This window comes from Pelmatolapia mariae, linkage group LG5 (assembly GCF_036321145.2).
Source record: "Pelmatolapia mariae isolate MD_Pm_ZW linkage group LG5, Pm_UMD_F_2, whole genome shotgun sequence".
NCBI lineage: Eukaryota > Metazoa > Chordata > Actinopteri > Cichliformes > Cichlidae > Pelmatolapia > Pelmatolapia mariae.
In genome coordinates this window covers 15,919,483-15,938,523 of record NC_086231.1, presented here as the reverse complement: position 1 = coordinate 15,938,523, position 19,041 = coordinate 15,919,483, and the positions used below count along the sequence as shown (strand labels likewise).

At 37.5% G+C, this 19,041-nt stretch overlaps 1 pseudogene; it reads right to left on the bottom strand.

Moving 5' to 3' along the window:
• Positions 1-327: 327 nt before the first annotated feature.
• On the bottom strand, positions 328-2,072 carry LOC134627041 (glutathione peroxidase 2-like; annotated as a pseudogene).
• Positions 2,073-19,041: the final 16,969 nt, after the last annotated feature.

The following is a 19,041-nucleotide window of genomic DNA, read 5'->3' as shown; positions in this document are numbered from 1 at the left end:
CTGCTTGCACTCTCTTCTTCACCTCTCTCGTGCACTGTCCATAGTTTTGGATGGTTGAACCCAGGTATTAAAACTCATCCACCTTCACTACCTCTCATTGCATCTTCAGTCTTACACCTGTTTTCATCTCATTCTGTCTTGCTTCTACTTTTATTCCTCTTTTCTCAAGCGCATACCTCTACCTGCTCCCTACTGTCACTACAGAGCACAATGCCTCATCTGAACATCGCAGTCCACAAAGACTCCTGCCTGATGTAAACCGTCTACCTGTCCATTACCATTGCAAATAAGAAATGAGCACAACACAAGTATTGTAATAACATTTATTTCTCCTTTTAAGTCAAGCAAGTGAAAATATTTGAGATCTTATTAACGACATTCACAATGGTCGTCAAACTTTTACATTTTTATCAGAAACCCCTCCTCACAAAAACATTTAAAGGAGTGTCATCATTGAGTTAAAAGGCTGAACAATCCAGTAGTGGATGTCATTTAAAATATCACAAACAAACCCAGGCCTGCTATAACATTTTTGGAATTTGAGATCTGAAAGCATGACAAATTATCCTAATATGTGTATGTGCTGACTGATCTTTCTGAACTGTTATGTTTTAAATCACCCATAACATTTCCCAGCACACTTTATTTGATTCTCTTAAGTAGCTCTTTAATATCTGCCTCGATGTCACTTGTCAGGAAATTTCTGCTGTAGCGCTTGTAGGGTTCCCCATCAGGACCAACCAGGAACTTCTCAAAGTTCCAGGATATGTCATTCCTACACACTGGACTCCAAATGATGTACTTTGGATCATTCATGAGACCCAGGGCATCATCGCAGGGGAATGGAAGTTTTTCCTTCAGATAGACAAACAAGGGGTGAGCATCCTTTCCGTTCACATCCACCTTCTCGAGGAGCTGGAACTTTGGTTCAAAGCCATTCCCTGGACGGACATACTTCAGAGATCTTAGGATCTCATCGTTCTTGCAGTTCTCCTGTTGCACCAAAACACAAGCACTGTTAGATAGATGTAGACATTAAAGTGGGGTTTCAATTAAACAAGCTAAATAAGAGGAATTGTAGTGTACATTTCCTCTAGAGTACTTAGGTGCAGTATAGAGGCAGGTGTATTTGTATTTGAGATTTATTCGCTAATTTACACTTTGTATTGTATTTTTCTGGTTCATGACATTTTAGCAGTAAAATACTCGTGCTTATGAACCTGATAAATGTATCCGACAGATATGGTATTTGGACAGATTCATATTTACCATAGAACATCTTTGAAAATTTAGGATATTAGAAATTAATGCGCTGTATTATATATAAAATCAATACTGTTAACAGCATTGTCATACCAGGAGCTTATAAATATTATAAATATGCAAGCTAAAATGTTGCTTTGACACTGATAATTTGCTAATATTTTAGTAACAATCAGATTACTTTTAATAAGACACTTCATGTAATATATTACTTTTTTTAAATATGACACTTCACATGTATTTGAACACTTATGGCCCACTTTAGTTTAACTAAAAGATTCCTAAAGTTAAAACTGTTTCATTTCAAACTGATAACACACACGCATGTCTGTAAACTTGTTGTGTTACTAAAATACGGCTCTTAGGCCATATTTCTCACATGTCAAGAATAAGGAAGCTAGGCCTGGATTTGGCTAGTCCGGAGTTTTGGTCACCTCAGAAACATTACTCTCTCTCTCTCTCTCTCTCTCAAGTAAAAAACAAACACGCTTTGTACCTGATGTCCAAACTGATTGCAGGGTACACCCAAAATAACGAGACCTTCGGCGGAGTAGCGAGAATGAAGCTCGTTCATTTGAATGTAGTCCCTGGTTGTCGTTCCTCAGAGAGACGCCACATTTTCAATAAGTACAACTTTGTCCTTTAGTGCAGAGAAACGGAGAGGTTCTCCAGACAACAGCTTAGCTGTCAGGTCGTAAAACCTTTTCAAATGGCCAGCCATTGTTAAAAAATCCAGATGTTTTAGACTTCTGAAACCGTGAACTCGGATTAAAAAGCTTTTCCTTATCACGTTTCAAATTTGCTCCAAGTCCAGCCCTCGCTTTTATTCTTAGGGCGGGACATGTAGCCTGTCTAACAACACCCCTCAGTGCAAAAGCAAATTATTATTATTATTATTATTATTATTTGTATTATTATTATTATTAGTAGTAGTATTATTTTATTATTGTTTTGCAGAAGGACTTAAAGCATTTAATTTTCACCTGCTTTCGGAATCTCTCTCTATTTTTTTTAAAATTTATTTCTTTATAGATACCGATCTATAAAGATAAAGTTGTACAAGAATTTAAGAAATTGTTTCTAACCACTTGAGGAAGTCACTGACGTCTAAATCTCCAATCAAAATAAGTAAAAAAAATGACATAATGTTAAGTTTTTACTTAGCAAATATTTATTAAATGACCACTGCCAATTTTGATATTGGACACGTACACAAACCTACACAACCGAAACTGCAGAAACTCTGTTAGCAAAACGTATTTCACATCGGTATGTCTTAAGAGATTTACAGAGTTTGTTTACAACAATCCCCCCTTTTTGTGTGCATGAATGGTACTTTCCAGGAAGTCACAGGAAGTGAATTTATTTATTGCTTAGTGAAATTACTTGAGAACTAATGACTGGAGAAGTGGAAAACACACAAACCATGCTGTTAAACATGGTGGCTTTTAAAAAAAAAAAAAAGAGCCATAGCTGTGTTTACTTACGGCTCCTCCCTGTAGGTAAACAATCATGTCAGACTATATGAATGTGTGTGTGGCCAGTATCCTGATATCCTGCTATCCGTTACATCTTGTATTCGGGAATCTGCTCAGAGGTTACTGTGATAATTGGCCATCAGCCAACAAGAAAGAAAGATTACATACGTTCATACGAGGACCTCGTCGACACTTTCGGGAGCTTTTTTGGGATTCGAAAAGGACTGGATCACAGCTTCCATTTTTTGGAGTATTTTATGTTGACAGTACTAAGGTAAATAATAATTAAATAAATAAAAGGTCAAACATCTGCTAAACACTATTTTTTCTATAGCATATCTGTTAGCAATAATATAAAGACTATTTTCTGTAATGTCTAAATTATTATTATTATTATTATTATTATTATTCTTTTTGTTAATAATTTAAAGATATTAACCTAAAAATCAGGTATATGTTTAAAAAAATCTAAACAAGGCGGTGCAGTTGACCGCTAGATGGCGATGTTACCATTCTCTTAAAATGGTACTAGACGACGAATACCCTACTTTTCACCAGGTATAAGTAGACAACTTACGATGAGATTTATCATATTAATGCAGCTGCATTGTGTACTTCAACAACACATAGTCATGTTAGGGACTTCTCTTGTAGTGATATTCTGTGTTTTTTAGCCGCCCAACGCTTTGCAAGACTCTTGGGACTGACTGATTTTTGTGTTTTCCCTTGAGCATTGTCATGGCACATCTGGTCAGGGTGTGGTGTGCTTTGTGGATTCAGATGTCATGGAATGTAATCCAAGTGCATTACTGGATAGCTGACTTGATACAGTCTGAAAACAGAGCTAAATGTAGGGTATGTAGTATTTCTACTATTCATCAAGGAAAAAGTTCAATAAATAAAGTACAAATGAAAACACTAAACTGAATTAATTAGCTAAAAGTAATGTTAGAAAAAAACCCTTTTTCCTAGTATATTATTAAAACGGTATATACACATATAAATAACTGGTTCTAATTTTGTGTTGTGTTTGATTTTGTAATGTTACAGTGTGAACTGCACACTATAATAAAACACTAGGGAGTGAAACTAATGCAGTTTAATTAGTAGGATACACTCCTGTTGTAATCATCCACCAGTTAATAAAACACCTTTCCAGGGTGGTTGTGATGAAATTATCCTCTAACATCATTGGCTTACCCTGACAAAATCGTTGCTCTAGTCTATCTGAAGGGAGTTGAGACTTCGGGGAGTCTTCAATAAAATGAGGTGCTTTAGAAGGCCTGTTAAGCCTTAAAAAAAAAGAAGAAGAAGAAGAATTCCTGTGAAACTTTAATGGAAGGTACAGCGTTAAAATCAACTTTCCAACTTCACTTCACTGGTATACATTGTATCATGTCACCTGTCAATCTGTTGGACACATCCATGAGTCTAAATAGCACCACCTCTTTGGCCTGGTAGGCCTTTTACTTCCTTACCACTGAGACGAGAACAAAGAATCTTAGCCTTCTGTTGCTGCCTGTAAGGAAAATGGAAATACTAGGATGGCGGAAATTGATATTATCCTAATTTATTTAATTATTTCAGTAGCTTGATAGTAATGTGATTTGGTTCTATCTTTAATTGTAATTATTCTTATTTTGATCTTAAGAAAAAAATATGCATCACTTCATCCACTCATCCACCTAACCCTCTATCCATTAAACCTACCAAGTCATCATTGATGTCAGATTAATGTCCTTCTGGAGCCCCTTTTTAAGTGTGCACACCACATCAGATGTTCTGTGAGCCAGCACAACCAACTTCAATCAAAGGTCAGACTGCTATGCTTATAGCACTGTTACTGAAGCTGTAGCTATCTGCTTTATTGTCACTCAAGTGCTTCTAACAGCACAATCAGTCATTTGGCTCTTAGTGAGATGTCTGTGTATGTTCCCAGTTGATCCCTTTGTGAACTCATCTTTCCTCAAATATCCTATAAACAGCAGGAAATAATTTCTGCTGGATCTGTTTTCATGATACTTAATACTGCACCCTCTCTTGGGTCTCCGAAATCTTTTTCCCACATTTCAAAGCAAGTCCAGCTTGAGCTGTGTTTGTACTGGGCTCTACCAAAACAGTGTAACAAGGAGTAGCACCTTGAAATGGTTAGTCAGAAGTTATTGCACTGCTACAATGCTGGGAGTTGGGAGGTTCTGGTAACATTAGCGCAAAACAAAGGGCTGAAAGAACTAATATTTGAAATGCGGGTCAACAGTTCATCACGTAAAGAATGAAAACTACTCATGCTCACATTCACACCTACAGCCAATTTAGAGCAACCTGCAACATTTGTGTAATTCTCTGTGTCTGAAATTTAGTTATGTTGATTGTTTATGGAGCTAACTGAACCTTACTGACTTTAAGTGCATAAACCCTATCATAGCTTCATGCACACCAACCTGATGGAATTTAACTAGAGTTTAGCAATGAACTTTTCCCATCTCCGGTTCAAAACCCTTTTGTTTTGCTCATCCTCTTTTTCCCAAGCCATCAATTAGGCTAGCAGTGGGTTCTACTTCCTCTGCACAGTCACAGCCAAGTCCTGATCTAAGCTAAAATAATTGGCGTAATGATCTCAGCTCATTAGCGTCCAGGCCTCAGGATGTCATTCAGTCCCTGCATCAGGAGCTCCAGAGAGTGCTCTCAGATAGGAGGACTGGTACTTTGTGTCTGAATAGTAAGACACTGTCCACTGATATTTGCTGTGGGAAGGATTTTCAAAAGTGCAGCTGACAGAGGATAAGTGTCAGCATGGCTAGTCTCATCCTCTGTTCTCTCGTTTTTCTCACTTTTACCTCCTTTAATCACAGCCTCTGGAGAAACAAAAGACCTCAACGAGAACTTGAGTTGGTCCTGAAATGGTTGCCATGGATACAGGGCTGGAGCAGCTCTGTCTGTTCCTCCAAATGGCTAACACATATTCTGGGCCCCACTTGCTAAATCCTCCTTCTGCACTAACCTCTTCACAGTTTCAAGGCTAGGGGCGTTTTTCTGACCCAGTGTGCCCACTTCACCGCCCTCCCACCTTCGCATCCAAAAAATGTGTGTGAGAGAGAACTGAGGGTAGATTGTATAGTTTTCCTGTCCAATTTGATATTCCAAATGACAAATTGGTTCTGGAGATGTAGATTGTGTAAAAAAAAAAGTGATGGATGATAAGTGAGCTTGCAGTGAAATGGCACATGTGTCTGCCCATCTCTAGGGACCATATTAGTGTTACAATATGATGAAAGCAGTGGGAAAGGGAGCTTGAGAGGCGACAGGCCAGGAAATGTGTATCAGTTCAAAAATTGGTCTTTGTGATAAATGATGAAATTGCTCCACCTCTTGCCCCTTCGAAAAGTCATAGTACAACATTTAAAATGTAAGCCTTCCTGAATTTGAGTGTGGATCGTTAACATTTTGTATGCTGGTGGAGAAACCACCCTTTTTACGCTACTTTCCCTGTTCCCTCGCCAAAACCAGTGAAGCTGATGCGAAGCAGAGACACAACAAGTTGTGATTGCTTGAGCTGGATTTCGGAACTTTTTGCTTCAGATGAACTGTCAGTATATTGAAGAAACATCAAAAAACAGCACACTTGTGTACTGATGAGTGCAGAGGGCCAAAACAAAGGCTGTGTACAGAGGCTTGTGCTTTTGGCAGTGGTTCTTTGTTCTGGACTCCCTAGTTGGAGTCCTGTGATGGTTAATAAATCCACTTGGCTAAGGCTCCCCACTGTGAAATTTCAAAGCAGCGAAAGCGTCAAAAATAGCCTTCTGCGTAGAGTCCCCCAGTTGTGCTTTTGCTGCTAACAATTATATCAATCAAACAATTAACTGGTCATTTTCAATCCATCTGACTTTTTAAGCATTTGCCATGTTGTCATTTAATTCTGACAGCTTCAGTGAAAGCAGCCACTATTATTTTTTGAACTGGTGAATACATGATTTGTGGACATTTGATAGAGAATTTGACTCTTATAATCTTCACTGAGTATCCAGTGCTTGGTGAGGTTTATCAATCATAAAATAATGAAGGGATATTAATGGTAATATGATGTTTGCTAATAGTACATGTTGGCATCAACACCATTAAAAAAGACAAAAGCCAAAATCTTAAAAGCTTGATATTTATTTCACCAGAATTCTTTGTACAGAGCTCTTCTGTTTATGCATCAATAAAACAAAATGGCAAGAGAATATAATGCATGTAGCAGGCTTGACAAGTTGCCCCAAATCAGAAAAACTTAATGTGTAGTTCCCAAACACTAAGGCACAAACGGAACCAGCAATATTTCTGTTTTGGTCTGTGTTCAGAAGAGAACATTTATATAACAAAACATAGCAATTGCTGAATAATCACCATTCAATAAAGCACATTAAATAGTATAATTTTAGGGGCTTTATTCACTGTATAATTTTGGATAACAAGTTCATAAGTGCTATCGTTTTGGGGAAAAATCTCATAAACCATATCATGCCAGGTCTTCCATTAGATTCCTTAATGGCAATAATTTATATTCAGGTATATATATTTGCTATCAACTAGTTGTTTTTTTTATCATGCTAATAAAAATGTTGGCCTTTTTTAATAGTAGTTAAATCAATATATTCTACTTCTGTAGGCCATTTGCAAAGTATTTTACCTCATTAATCTCTAAATCACATAATTTTGACAGTAGAGAAGGAGGTTGTTGAGCAAGACCACACTTTAACTGTGTGTAACAAAATTTCAATCAATGCAGGACTTTCAAGGCAAACGCTGATACTGATATTTGTTGATTTAAAATTCTGATATTGCAAAATATCAGTTGATATATATATATATATATATATATATATATATATATATATATATATATATATATATATATACTTAAAAAATCAGATACACAAAGAATAAAAAGAAATCTGATGTGTAGTTGTCTATTTACTTCTTTCTTTACTGCTTGGCTCAAAGGGCTCATGTGTTTGTGCTGTTTCAAACACATGTATTGCCAAAATGGAAGTTGCAGATTGCCCTGTACATATACGGTACAGATACTGATAGATTTACAAACAGCTAATACCAGTTGATAATGTAGGCCTGCTAATAAATCAGGTTCTAATGCAGAGGAGCATTTTTTATTTTGACAAATAAAGTTAGTCAACATATTACACAGAATGCCATAACAACAAAACAAGGAGTGACGCTGAACAACAATATACAACAGACAGACCAAGTGGGTATGTGAGAAATGAGGGACAAGTACAGTAGTACAAAGTACATAAACTTTAGATGAACTCTTTATAAATCACAACATAAACCTCTTTTTAAGTAAGATCTTGCATGTAACTGTTTTAAAGTTGTTTGTTGCAGTTGGCAGGAGCACTTTATTGTTATTCTTTTGTGTCTGTTTTTTTTTGGCTGTTATAATAGAATAAACAAAATATTGTTCAAAATATACATTTAATACATGTGAGTGTGCTGACAAAATTTCTACTTACTACAAATAAAAGTGAATCTGGCGTTTCATAAGACCCAAAAGATGACTCAATACCATGGTCATAGTGTTATATAATTCCTTTATTACTTGTTAAAAACTGGTCCAACCTTTTTTCAGTGGCTTTTACCAAAAAACGTCAGAAATGTATGCACTTTGCTCTGTTTTTCTTTTCTTTTTTTATGTTTGTGTATTTATTTTAAAGTTTAAATAAAGTTTTTATTAATTAGCCTCTGCAATGCACTGTGAATACCCTGAACGTAAAACTTATACCTATTGCTGTCCTGTATTTAGAAGCAGAGGAGAAAAAAGCCTTCTAATACACGCTGACAGTGCTTGAAGTAAAACATTGATAGGTTTATGGACAAATTGGACGATTCCAGCTTATTTATTACATCAGCCATCAGTGGTGCACAGCTCAGCACAGCAGGAAGAAAGTCTTGGTTCTCCCAGGAGTATTCATTTGTAAAGAGTGTCTCCCTCTTCCTCTTTTTTTTTAATGGGCACCGGGGTGCTCAAGATGGAAGAAAGAGCGATAATTGCTGTGCTGCCAAATGCTCCAATTAGAGCTCAGATTAATGAGCATATTTTCTGTTTAACTTTGGCACCTGGCTAACATCTCCAGATTTTTTGTTTAAGTATATTATGCAGAACTATTACCATTGCCTTGCTTTACACATCCTTGTTTTTGTGAGTCCTCAGTATGTAGAGGTTGTTACATTGGAAATGTTGGTGGTAGGGGGCAATTTAGAGTTTGGATTTCAGTTTTCTGCAAATTTGAGTGGCATGAAACAAGATGATGCACAATAGTGCAATGTTCTTTCATGCTGTGAGATTTTGCACAAAAGCACTACACTAATTAACATTATGGATTGCTCCAAAATAGCCAAATAACAGTTGTTTTGACAGCATTTATCTCTTTGTCAGTGCTGCTGCTGTCATTTTGGAGGTTGTGAATAATTTGGGGAGTTGGGATCATCATAATGACAAAGAGTTTGCTGATAAGACTAATGAGTGAGGACCTCCTCCCTCTCATTTATTTATGAGTTTATCTTGTTTCTATGTTATATTTATTTATTTACACATCCTTATTTATTCAGTTTATTTGGTACTTTGTTTCTAGATGGTTGGACCTCATTGCTGATATGCTGTCAGTCGTATATTGAGAAAAAGAGAAAATGAGCCTGATGAGGAGGTTCGAAAGCACTATAAGGGATCTGGCTATAAAGTGTTTGCCTTTCCTCAAATAACATTTTGCTACTACTTTATTCCCCAACATGTCGGGCTGTAGCTTCTTGATATTAATAAAAGTCATTCCAGTTCATGAGGACTACATCAAGGTATTGTCCCTTTGTAGACTCTTATAAACTTAGCATCCAATGAATTTTGGTAATTTTAGTGACAGATCAAAAAAATAATAAATACTCTTTAAAATTAAATTCACTTGAAAAGACAAGTAATAATGAGGCAAATGCCTCGTTTAGGAAAATGTCCCGATTATAAAATCTAGAACACTTTTATTTAGACACACTACATGGCATGTGTTCATATATATGTAAGCACATGCCAAGAATCATCAACATCAAGCCAATCACGTACATTTGCTTTGAATCGCAGCATCTCAGCTATGATTTTAATGATGCTTTAAGTGACTTTGGACTTGCCATAGTTGTTTGTGGGCTGGTCTGGGTATTAAAACACTGCGGCTCTACTGGGATTTTCTTGCACAACCATGTCTAGGGTTCATAGAGATTGCTGCAAAAAAGAACAATATATCAAGTGAGCAGCTTCTCTGGTTAAAAATGCCCCGTTCGTGCCAGAGGTCAAAGGAGACTGGTGAGACTGCTATTCCTGCTTCAAAGAACAGGAAAATGCACCCAATTGACACAGGCTCAATACAATTGATCAATAGAAGATTGGAAGAACATTGCCTTGTTAGACAAGTCTTTGCTGCAACATTTGGATGGTGGAGTCAGAATTTGGTGTAAACAACATGAAAGCCTATTTTCTTGGCAGTCTTTGAGGCCCTTAGTACCAGCTGAGCATTGTTTAAATGCCACAGCCTACTTGAGTGTTACTGCTGACCAATGAACATCCCTTTATCACCACCGTGTACCCATCTTCTAATGGCTGCTTCCAGCCGAATAACACACCCTGTCACAAGGCTAGGCTCTTTTCAAGAAACTGGTTTTCTTACTTAAATGGTCTCCAAAGTCACCAGTTCTTAATCCAAGAGAACACGTTTGGGATGCTGTGGAAGAGAAAATTCACATCATGGATGTGCAGCTGACAAATCTGCAGCAATTTTGTGATGCTTTCATGTCAATATGGAAGGTCCACCATCTTGGTGAATCTACACTGTTAGGAATTAAGGCAGTTTTGAAAATAGGATCAAAATAGGATCCAACTAGCAAGGTGTAACTAGCTGCTGGTGAGTGAATGTCTTGTCCAAATCTTAAATATTTTCTGTATTTGTGATATTTGTGGAGTTTCTTTTAGAAAATGGCTGTACCAGTATTCCTATTTTAATTTCATGAACTCCCTAAAGGAAATGCATAAGTGTGGATAACAGAATGAATCACTGCTAAATCTGAGGTGGGCTTACGTCAGGCAGAGGCAAGTAAACGATCGGTATCTAACCCCATGTTCAACACATGCCCTTCTGAGTCATGCTCTGAGTTTTCAGGCAGATCTAAGGTAAAATATATTATGTAAAAAAAACAAAAACATGATCAAATTTCCTTCCTGGCATCCCACAATTTATATGAAAGATGAACTTGGTGATAAAGTTGAAGATGGACAGAGAGAGAGAGAGAGAGAAAGAAACAATTTGGGGTTCTTCACACTTAATGATAAATGACTCCAGTGATAGCTGCTCAAGGGATTCTGTGAAGGTGAATCATTGTGACGAGCAGAGAGTTTTGTGAATATGGTTTAATTGTGAAGTGTACTAAAACAGGTGGCAACACCACAGGTTGTCTCAATAAATCTGTGTCCACTGGAGGAATGTGTTTGTGTGTCGTGTCTGGCTGGCTCTACCATCTGCTTGGACGCTGTTTAAGCCTGGCTCTGCTCCAGTGGCACTTAGCCTGTCTGAGAGGTCAGCTTACAGTCTGACTGCAGCTAGTTGTAATAGTATAGCTCCATATATTAGCTGTTTTTTGATAGTCTTTGAGGTGCTTGTGATTTCCTATAATTTGGACACATGGATTTTTATCTTAAAATAAAACAATACAGGATAAACTCAAATGGTCAATTTACTTACCTAGCTAAAATAATGGAGTCTTTTGATGTAAATCATAGGTTTACATCAAATTATAGTCTTTATGTTTTGGCACGAACTGTGCTGGAGAGCTGCTCATTTAATTCACTGGTCATCTGGAAGTTTTAGTTTCTAATATCAAATAAAACCACAGCCACACAGATATAATTTGGGTGGTTAAAGTGATAAATATGGCTTTCAACTGAATCAAATCATTTAGATATAGCAACCGTCACAACGTCTGGCTTTATCACAGGACGTTGTACTTAAACTGCACAGATTCAGCTGTTGTGCTTAAATGAAAAAAGCAAAACAAAATATATGTATATTTAGAAATGTTTATTTATCTGTTATCCACTACTGGTTCTCTCAAATGTTGTGTGTGTGTGTGTGTGTGTGTGTGTGTGTGTGTGTGTGTGTGTGTGTGTGTTTGTGTGTCTGTCTGTGTAGCCCCTGTGGCTATTATTGATGACTGAAAAATATTCTTGATGTAAGTCCATATTGATCTTTTAGTGGTAGAAAGCAGACTTATAAGGCAGAATGTAAAGTATATTTACTGTGCATCTATGTGTGTGTGTGTGTGTGTGTGTGTGTGTGTGTGTGTGTGTGTGAGAGAGAGAGCGAAATCTGTCTTTAGAAGGTCAACTGTAAAGTCTGAATTTCTTTTTCTGCAGTTAAGAAAAACACAGGTAATTTTAAGCTATATAAAACAAATGTTATTTCACTATAATTTTTTAAAATAATTGTAGCTTTATCTGTGGGACATTTAATTCTACATGTTTGTGACTATAGCTTCAGAAAACCAGTACTTAAAATTTAATTAACACAAATAACATTGTGTGTTACTCACTGGCTGCTTGTTGCACATTTGCTTGTGGATTTTGCAGATTTTGGCTGTCTCTTTAACTGCTTTAGAGTATGAAGTTGTTTAAATATAGCTGTGTTTTCTCCAGTGTTAGTGTAACAGGAATGTTAGTTTCCTACAGACTCACATAACACTGTTAAAATGTAGGAAGGAGCAATATCACACAGTTGATATTTTATACCATCTGAAACATGTATGGTAATAACAGATGAACTTGAAACTAGGAGCTAAAATGTCGATAGAATATGGACTGTAAAGGGGCATCCACACAGGAAGCAATTCACCTGCCACTGTATCACCAATGGTTGCTCGCTAGTGGACATTCTAGGATTTTGTTGCCTTGGTAACCATCATACCCTTGGGTTACCTTGGCAGTCATATATCAGTCAAGGGTGTATCTCTAGCTTTCTCACTGGAAGTAGCTTGAATTGATTGCCTGAAAGTTGAGAAAAGTTTAAAGGGCCCTTCATATGCAACACTGTAGCACTGCTTCCTGAAACCCATTATTTACAATGGTTTGCTTTACTTATGACCATCTCGCCACTGCGTTGAACAAGGCGCAGTGTAGAGGTGCTGCTATGGGAGTGGTCACACTGTGACGTACCTTTGCACCAATCAAAACAAAGAATGACAGGGAGCAAGTGCGTATACAAAGTGTAAGAAATTCATTCAGCCTACCTGTTAGTGTGGTGCATACCACTGTCTATGCATTCTCCGACCTCGTCACTTGAAGTTGGAGAATGTCATTGACTTTCTGTGTTCTCTGGTTGACACATCACTGCTAGTCATTTCCTGCCTGGATGAGTTTAAGTGTTGTTGACTTCAGAAGACTGAAAAGTATTCTGCTGGAATTTGATTCCCCTTTCAAAACTTTTTGAGTCACTCTGAGAGCAGTTGAAGAGTCAGGTAAAATGTATTTGCAGGAAGGGTTTGAAGAGCATCTTGAACATTAGAACCTTAAATCTTTTTAAGCTTATTTGAAATTGGTTTGAAAAGCAAATGCGCTGAAAAATGAAACAAAAAAGAATAAGACACTTATTTCTGATGTTGAAGAATGAAATAGAATTTAAAATATAGTTCACATTTAACAGAAGCAGCTGAACAACGTAAGTCTCTCTCTACATCTCTCTTTTTTGTAGTATTCGGAAGATAGCTGACACTTTGAATATCCCAAGTGGTGAGACCTTTTCAGACAAGCTCATCAGCATTTAGTATGCCTGGCTTGTCATGGTAGAATGATTTCTGTCTGTCAGACACTTTGAGTCGCTGCCCCATGGTCAGGCCTGATATTTGCGCTAGTCAGACCATCGATCGGCTTGAGTGTTTTTCGTCTCTGCCTTGGCTTTTAAGTGGTGGGCTACAACACAGGCGCCTTGGCATCTTGAGATTTGGTTCGAGCATGGTGGCCAGGCCTTCAGACTGGATTGGGAACTGGAGTGGGAGAATAATACTGCTGACATTCACAGAGATCTAAAGGTTTGTGAAAGGCAGATGATGGAACATTTGTTTGCTTTAGGGCACCAAAGTTTCTTGCCAGCACAGAGGTCTTGGACTGAATATAAAGCAAGTTTTCATTTGTGCCTTAGAAAAGACTGGCAACTGGCACACATGGAAAGATGATCATGAAGAAAGTGTAGCCCCAGTTTTGGAACATAAGGTACTGCCTCTTGCAATTCTTACTCATGTCATCTGCATGGGCAAGAGTGATGCAAAGGAGTGCACAGATGCTAGTCCGCAGGGTCTGTTAAAAATGCAGACTTTTAGCTAACATGATGTTTATTCAGAAAGGTCAGAAAAGGTTGTTGGATTTGTATGCTGTGCATATTACAGTATCATACTCGAAAATGTAAAAGGGATGATGGGTTCATTTAGGTGTTTTTCATGCTTATTACAGGTTGTTGGGATGATTTGTTATCAAACTGTTAACTTCTATGAAGCCTTACATCTCTTCTTTCCAAAAAATTACAATTGCCTATACTATATATAGTGCTAAACAATTTATTAGCTCACCTATCATAAACACAACACAGATTGTAGAAATCTGTCAAAAAATTGTTTCAAAACAAAAAACTAGACAACTGTAATTTGGCATCTTAATAAAATAAAAAACTAATAATGTGTCGCATTACTATTTTTTTTCTACTAAAAACAGTACATTTTAAAATCCTTGGATAACAACAATAATTATATTTTAGCATTAAAAATGTCATTTTGATTAAAGAACTTGTGTATACTGATGGATTAACCGATTACAGATGGTTGATTTTGGCAATTACCACTGCTGTTTATTTATGGGAGCTGTGGCATAAACCTTATATTGGATGATGGTCCAATGAATGTGTTAAGCACTGTACTTGGGCACAAAGTCTCAAAGTGATGAAGCTATATGTCTTCCTTGAAAGATGATGGAAAAAAAAGTTTTTTTGACGAACCAATTTTGCACAGCGAAAATGCAAATAAAAGATTAATGTCAAAACATTTATACTAGCAGGCGGTACATAATTATACTGAAAGCCATGTGAACAAAGTGATGACTCTTTAAGATGAAAAAAAAAGTGTAATAATAATTTATTAATTAAAATCGCTTTTTAAAAAAAGCCTTTTTGATGGAATTGTTTACCTTAAGACCTCAATGACTATATTATCAAGTATTTTTTCCTTCTGGTTTTTCTATGAGATGCATCTCTTATATGTGATATAATCCTTAATCAGTATATTATATTAATGTAATAAGTAAGTTATTGTTGAATAACTACCTTGAAACTAACTGTTCCCGTTGGAGCCTCAGCAGAGTTGGCCCATCAAGTGTTCAAACATGACTTTTATCATCAAGCAGCTGGGAATCTAATGTTGGTGTTAAATGTCACATCTACATATGATTGATCTGATTTAAACTTTATTTGCTGTTTTCCTCTCTCTGTGAATGAATATCAGGAAGATGGATGTGAATACAATATAAGAAAGGTAGTTATTTTTAGACATAGGGTAGTTTTTCTCTTTTTTTATGTACCAGGTACCAAGTTATTAATGTCTTCAGATGCTCTCCGCTGCTCTGTGATTGGATTCAGCAATTGTGTATTGAATATTGTTTATTGTGCTCCATGTTTGTCCTGCTTGAAATATCGAAAGGGTGAAAGTGTCAAAGGAAAATGGATGAAAAGGTTCTTCAAATAACAGATAAATGACTCAGTGGAACCCAACTATTGCTGGCTGCAGTAGGATGTGGATGATTTCCCAACGTGAACCCCATATGTGTTTTTTTCCCAGCACAAATGATTTCATTTGTAGTACTATTTGGACCACATGTTGGGTTTATAAAACTCTGCTTTTAGAAACCTGGTCAGCTTGTATATCTGTGACAAGACTTTGCTATATAAAAGAGAAGACACACACACACACACACACACATACACTCTGTCCGCTAAAATATTTCAACAGTTTGGTTGTATCTTTTCTTGAGATAGGCATGCAAATTAAATAAATTGCTCCAGTGTCCTCTTGAGGGATTTTCTCAAAAGCAATCCATGAAGCAATTGAACCATTCAAGTCAGTCTGTGAGCAGGATTGGGGAACCTAACCAAGGTGTGGGGTTTTGGGACCTCAGTCAACAAATGAAAAAGTAAATGGGAAAGATAAAAAAAAAAAGAGGCTTAGGACTTAACGGCTTTATTCAGCTCTGTGACTTTGAGACAGCCCTTGTTCATTTGTCAGAGCTGAATAAGTCTGTGTAAAGAGTGTTGTTGCTTGAGTGACACCTGGATTGTTCATGGTGGCAGCGACTACTGTCACTCATTATGCTCCCAGGCCCTTCAAACCATTTTTTCCCCTTACAGCTTTGAAATGAATTGTAGACTATAAAAAGGTTGTTGAGATACCATGCTCCATCATCCTTTCCTTCATGTGAAGCAACAAGACTGTGAAAAGACTTCCTTAATACTGAAATTATAACACTCAGCATACCCATGTGACAAAGCAAACACAGAATAGACAGGACATATAGCATGATATAGGTCTATTAAATCTGGGCAATGAAATAAAAGCAAAATATATAAAGGGAAAGATAATTGCTAGGGAGATAAGGGATGCCTCTGATAGAGTGGTCTCCACCATTGCTGTTAATAACACACAAGCTACAGAAAATGGTCAAATGTTGCCATTCACTGAATTACGTTCTGTGTCGTTGCTGGGCATTCTTGTTTGCATTGCAGTGCCTGATGAGTCACACATTAGGCGGTTTGACAGAGAGTGGCATTGTCCAGCAAAAATGTTTTTGTTTTTTTATTCTAAAAATACAACATAACGGGACCTTCACTAATGTTACACCTAAAACATTACCTTTCTGAAAAACTATTAGTATATATGTGATAAAAGCTGTGCAAATCCCTTTGTAATCTGAGAAGGATCTGTTTTCTAAATACTGAAACCAATTTAGAGCCCTTATTTTTTGTACACTTTACTGCCTGGCCTGCGTAGGTGTGTTTAATTGTCTTCTTTTTAACTAAGTATGATATGTACATACCCTGCTGTTGCTGCAGCAATTTTATTCATTGGTATTAATAATGTGTCACTGTCAAAATGGCAACCAGTAATAACAGAGTAAAAAGCTGCTTTTAATCATTTGCAGAAGTATATTTTGCTGTGGCACTTTTAATTTTGTTCAATGTCATGCTTTTTGCTTTAATCATTCTTAAATACACTACAGCTGGAGTTGAGTTGAATGGAGTTTAATTTAGAAAGCCACAAAACTGTCTTTATAGGCTCCCACACTTCACATTGTACTTCAGGACAAAAGCAAAGCTCTCTGTAGACCTGTGGCAAAATTTGGACAGACATTGACTAGGACAAGGGCAAAACCATTTTTAAAGCTTTGAGTTGTACCAGGGGGGCAGTGGCCTATTAAAATGTGAAATGGAAGACATGTGCAACCACCAGCACTATTCTTAGCATTGGCCATTTGGAAAAATTGAGTAGCTGAACAAGAGGGACTGTGGTCAGGGTGGCGACCGAGAACCAAGATCACTCACTCAAACAGAACTTTAGAAATCCTCTGGAGAGATCATAAACAGTATAAAACATCAATGTAGAACATGGAAAACCTACAGTCAGGTCCATAAATATTGGGACATCGACACAATTCTAACATTTTTGGCTCTATACATAACCACAATGGATTCCAAATGAAACGAACAAGACATGCTTTAACTGCAGACTGTAAGCTTTTATTTGAGGGTATTTACATCCAAATCAGGTGAACAGTATAGGAATTATGACAGTTTGTATATGTGCCTCCCACTTCTTAAGGGACCAAAAGTAATGGGACAATTGGCTTCTCAGCTGTTCCATGGCCAGGTGTGTGTTATTCCCTCATTACCCCAATTACAATGAACAAATAAAAGGTCCAGAGTTCATTTCAAGTGTGCTGTTTGCTTTTTGAACCTGTTGCTGTCAACTGCCAGGATGAGATCCAAAGAGCTGTCACTACCAGTGAAGCAAGCCATCATTAGGCTGAAAAAACAAAACAAACCCATCGGAGAGATTGCAAAAACATCAGGCGTGGCCAAAACAACTGTTTAGAACATTCCCAAAAAGAAGGAACGCACTGGTGAGCTCAGCAACACCAAAAGACTAGGAAGACCACGGGACACAACTGTGGTGGATGACCAAAGAATCCTTTCCCTGGTGAAGAAAACACCCTTCACAACAGTTGGCCAGATCAAGAACACTCTCTAGGAGGTAGGTGTATGTGCGTCAGAGTCAACAATCAAGAGAAGACTCCACCAGTGTGAATACAGAGGGTTCACCACAAGATGTAAACCTTTGGTGAGCCCCAAAAACAGGCAGGCCAGATTAGAGTTTGCCAAACGACATCTGAAAAAGCCGTCGCAGTTCTGGAACAACATCCTATGGACAGATGAGACCAACATCAGCTTGTACCAGAGTGATGGGAAGAGAAGAATATGGAGAAGGAAAGGAACTGCTCATGATCCTAAGTATACCACCTCATTAGTGAAGCATTGTGGTGGAAATGTCATGGCGTGGGCATGTATGGCTGCCAGTGGAACTGGTTCTCTTGTATTTATTGATGATGTGACTGCTGACAAAAGCAGCACAATGAATTCTGAAGTGTTTCGGGCAATATTATCTGCTCATATTCAGACAAATGCTTCAAAACTCATTGGACGGCGCTTCACAGTGCAGGTGGACAACGACCCAAAGCATACTGCAAAAGCAACCAAAGAGTTTTTGAAGGGAAAGAAGTGGACTGTTTTGCAATGGCCAAGTCAATCACCTGACCTGAATCCGATTGAGCGTGTATTTCACTTGCTGAAGACAAAACTGAAGGGAAAATGCCCCAAGAACAAGCAGGAACTGAAGACTGCTGCAGTAGAGGCCTGGCAGAGCATCACCAGGGATGAAACCCGGCGTCTGGTGATCTCTATGTGTTCCAGACTTCAGGCTGTGATTGACTGTAAAGGATTTGCAGCCAAGTATTAAAAAATGAATGTTTGATTTATGGTTCTTATTCTGTCCCATTACTTTTGGTCCCTCAAGAAGTGGGAGGCACATTTGCAAACTGTTGTAATTCCTACACCGTTCACCTGATTTGGATGTAAATACCCTCAAATAAAAGCTGACACTCTGCAGTTAAAGCATGTCTTGTTCGTTT